Below are 5,020 nucleotides of genomic sequence, written 5' to 3'. Positions count from 1 at the left end.
TTTGCTCAGAATCTTGTGTCCATTCGACTGTCCCAATTAATTTGCTACATTGTTAGTGATGTAGCTTGAGGACATGGATAATTGGTTAAAGCAAAGATTTAATACACCTCCTGATTATTTATCACCTACAAAGATTGGATGAAAACTATTTAAGTTAGTTCTGTCCGATTCTTGAAGTACCTATGCATATTGTTTTTATTATTACCTTTATTGTGTCTTGCTATTCAATATTGAAACTGTTTTAACAAACAAAATACAATTTAATAACTTATCCTTGGATGTTTAACCAAACTTTTAATTAAAAGTCACAATGTCTCCTAAAACTAACTAAAAATAACATTTCGTATAATCAGTAAAAAAACTTTAAAGGTACTGATATGGAAATGATACACGTAAAGCAAACTTTTTTGTTAGTCCTTTGAGCTTATTTATTTATGTCTGAGGTCTGTATATTATTTCATGGGATTTATTGATTGAATTTTACATTAAAATATAGTTCTATATTATGTATCTCAAAGTTCCCAAACATGTTAAACTCTTTATTTTTTTATTTGCATTGGACTAACTGACTTAACGAATTTTATTTTTCAATCAATATAACTTTTGAATTTAGGTTTCACAAATTCAGATAGTTTCGTGGTTTTAGTCTAATTTACAAAAATGTTTATTACAACGGAAATGTACGTGAAATTTATATCCACCTGATATGTGCAATAAACTGCCCTTTTGAAGCTGAGCCATAAGACGTCGTAATATTAAATTGAAATATTATTTTATAAAATACCCGGTGGCATTAAATTATGTAATCCCAATTTATACCGAAATAGGAAACCACTAGTAAACATCCAATTTTAGCCCAGAAATAGTCATTTAATGATTAATATTTCAATCAAAATTTTCAATATTACTGATAGACGAAGAACTCATTTTATTTTTTCATTATTACTAGCTATTATGTAAACTTTTATCTTTAGCAAAATTTATTTTGTTTTTTGTAAAATTAATTTATAGCATCTACAATAATAAATTTATACTATATATAGATTATTTTACTTTGAAAACACCCTTAGTAGTATTTTATCATAGCTTTAAATACATTTGAAATTAAATAAAAGCCACTTTCATTAAGATTGTAAATAAACATCACAGAGAGTACGATTATGGATTTTGTGGCTTGGTGAATGTACAACTAAATTGGAACACGCCACAAGAATAAATAAAGTAATTACATTCAATTTGTCAGTATTGTTTTCTTTTTTCTTTTTTTTTTTAATAATACATTTTTTTAATAATATTTAAATTTTGCAGTTTTTACAAGAAAGATTTTGGTCAGCTATAAAAAACTTTTGGCTAAGGCAACGTACCAACATCACATACGCGTTGTCTCTTATGGGCTCGTTAAATATATATTTTTTGCATGATATTAGATTAACAACTATATTGTATAAAATTTAAACTACATGAGTGGGTGAAAATAATATTGGTAGGCCTATAACATTTTGGGGATACTAAAAAAAAATTATTAAATTAAAAAATTAATTTACAGTTAGCTCAAACTCAATACTTCCCCTCCCCGTTGAACATGTCCTGTCATAGGTGTGAGAAATATGAAGGAGAACATCATTTATAACCTATCACTTAAACCCCGATCCTTCAAATATACATTGCAAGGCTTTCGCGCATCAATGTAGGCCTAAATTATTTATAACATTTCGCATTATTTTAATTGCTTAGTGTTTAAAAAATCATATTGCTTTTTTATAAAAGGTAGAGTATAGTCCAGGCAAACTAAACAAACTTACATAGGGACCGTTAAAAAAATTGCAAGAAAACGTTTTATGGTTTTATTTTGTAGAGTTGGGTTTGCAGAATGACATACTAAAAGTTGCCAAAAATCGGTGCACGAGAAAACCACTAAAATCACAATTTAAAATGGCGGCTTTTTTCAACATTGGACAAATTAAAAAAAAACATATTTCACATGCATTTGCTATGCACATTTTTCGAGATATTGACTTGGGACCACCGCCTGTATTTATTGAGTGGTTAGTACTTCATTTTGATAGGAAACATGTTTTTGGCCGCCATCTTGGATCCGCCATATTGGACATAGATAATTTTTTTTCAATGTAATGATAGTGTTGTGACACATCATTACCAACTACATTTTTACACTGATTTCAATGCCGAAATCCGTTTTTAAATATCTTTATTCATTTAGAAGATATATACAAAAGAAAACTCTGCACCATACATTTCTTATGGACGTTTCATAGTTTGATATTTTTTTTAATTATTTTTCTTATATCTCCAGTTCTTACTAACGCTTGTAGTTCGTTCTAGGCTTAAAATATTCAGTAATGTAAGGGCTTCCATTTGAGCTCTTGATCAGTAAAATCAGACGAGTTAAAGACCTGCTACGAACCTCAGAACAATATTAAATTTAACTTTTTAGAAATATATTTTTATTAAAAGATTTATAACTCGGGTTGTTAATACGTTACCAAGTTCTTTCTTGTCTCAAATTACTCAGTGAATGTTTAGCTTTGATTTTATTAATCACTAAACAAAATCTGACAATTTTAAAATGAGCCATGGACCATAATTTAACATTAAAATGTATTTATTTTGAAATTTGTCTTTAGTTAAGGACATATATCCCAAACCCTAATAACTCCTGGAAAGTAATCCATAGCTAAAATAAAAGTCAATATTTTGGCGAATTATTTAAGACTATAAAGAGTTTTGGGAGTTATTTAGAATTAGGAATATACGTCTTTAACTAAAGACAAATTTCAATATAAATACATTCTAATGTTAAATTATGGTCCATGGCTCATTTTAAAATTGTCAGATTTTGTTTAATGATCAATAAAATTAAAGCCAAACATTTACTGAGTAATTTGAGACCAGAAAGAACTCGGTGACGTATTAACAACCCGAGTTATAAATCTTTTAATAAAAATATATTTCTAAAAAGTTAAATTTAATATTGTTCTGAGGTTCGTAGCAGGTCTTTAACTCGTCTGATTTTAATGATCAAGAGCTCAAATGAAAGCCCTTACATTACTGAATATTTTAAGCCTAGAACGAACTACAAGCGTTAATAAGAACTGGAGATATAAGAAAAATAATTTAAAAAAAAATATCAAACTACGAAACGTCCATAAGAAATGTGTGGTGCAGAGTTTTCTTTTGTATATATCTTCTAAATGAATAAAGATATTTAAAAACGGATTTCGGCATTGAAATCAGTGTAAAAATGTAGTTGGTAATGATGTGTCACAACACTATCATTACATTGAAAAAAAATTATCTATGTCCAATATGGCGGATCCAAGATGGCGGCCAAAAACATGTTTCCTATCAAAATGAAGTACTAACCACTCAATAAATACAGGCGGTGGTCCCAAGTCAATATCTTGAAAAATGTGCATAACAAATACATGTGAAATATGTTTTTTTAATTTGTCCAATGTTGAAAAAAGCCGCCATTTTAAATTGTGATTTTAGTGGTTTTCTCGTGCACCGATTTTTGGCAACTTTTAGTATGTCATTCTGCAAACCCAACTCTACAAAATAAAACCATAAAACGTTTTCTTGCAATTTTTTTAAGGTCATATCCTATATTTACCCGACTAGTAATAATGAAGGTGCTAGAGATTAGGTTACTAACTTTTTAAAACCTAAAATTACTTAATTCAATTCTAGAATGTGTATTTATAGAGTACAGTTTTGTTCATTCGAGTTTAAAAAGACCTTAAAATACCTTCTTATTGTTGCCATTTCATTTAAAAATATTAGCATGTTATTTAAAATACTTAAAATGAACTAAACTCTAATATTAAATGAAAAGGTGATAAAATTCAAAACTAAAAATAAAAATAGATGTGCCCTTTAGTTAGTCATTATTATTTGGAAACTTAAAAAATAAACGTCAGATAAATACTTGGCTTTTAACTATTATCATGAAAAAATAACCGTTGAAAATTCATTTGAAGGCGTGGTTTTATAAAAATAAAAAACATTTTTACAGGCGAGTTGATTAATTCACCCTATAATATATAGAATAAGATTTGCATTCACCCTATGTACATTTTGCCATTTTTCAGCCATAAATCTGGGAATCCACTACCATTAACCGTTCAATAGCCTACATTCAAAACACTCCTAATAAAGTCCATTCATACCTGGCTTAAAATACCTACTTTGTATGGTCACCATTTCATTGTAAAGTATTAAAAGTTTTAATATTAGAAATAAAACGAAAGAGGAATTACCTGTGACTCCATCGCGGGTCCGTTAGGACTTATTCATATTTTGAAATGCGTACTTATTTTGTGTAAACTTAAAATATACGTTTTGTAGAGATGGTTCATAAGTTATATAAAGATTAAATATTCCTCAATGGCTAACAAGATGGCAAAATGTACGTAGGGTGAATACAAATAATCAGCTCAAGAACTAGGTAAAAAAGGTAATTAATATCATTCAAGTTCTCAAAACTGAAATAACTCAAAAAATAACAAAAAGGTTTTAGTGCAATGGGATCTTGAAGGTTCGGACAAACTTTGTCGCAGCTTAAGAAACTTTCCACATTAAACTCCAAACCTGTCACGAATAACATTACTCAGTTTACGGCTTAAGTTACTGATCAGAGCAAAAATCAGTAAGTTCTCTAAATAAGTTAATCCCCAGCTGTTAATTCATACATAATTAAACTCAACAATCTCAACAATAATTAAGCTAATACAAATGTTATATTTTACAGCTAGCAAGGAAATATAAAAATAATGCTTGATATATGTTTGAACAAGAAAGAACAATTTCTAAACGAGAGGTGCTTGAATTAGAAATATTAGATTAAGAGACAAAACAATTTAGCAATTGTTTATATATGAAGAGTAGTTTTAGGACTATACACCACTCAATAAATACCCGATTGAGTATTTGTTGATTAATAAATACTAGTTTACTATGGCTTTAAAATGTAATAGTGTCCATATAATGTGTAAGGAAC

The sequence above is a fragment of the Macrosteles quadrilineatus genome, unplaced genomic scaffold, assembly GCF_028750875.1.
Source record: "Macrosteles quadrilineatus isolate MER2022 unplaced genomic scaffold, UCM_ALF_1.0 Scaffold_4__1_contigs__length_99947679, whole genome shotgun sequence".
Classification (NCBI taxonomy): Eukaryota; Metazoa; Arthropoda; class Insecta; order Hemiptera; family Cicadellidae; genus Macrosteles; species Macrosteles quadrilineatus.
Note: the sequence above shows the minus strand (reverse complement) of the source record.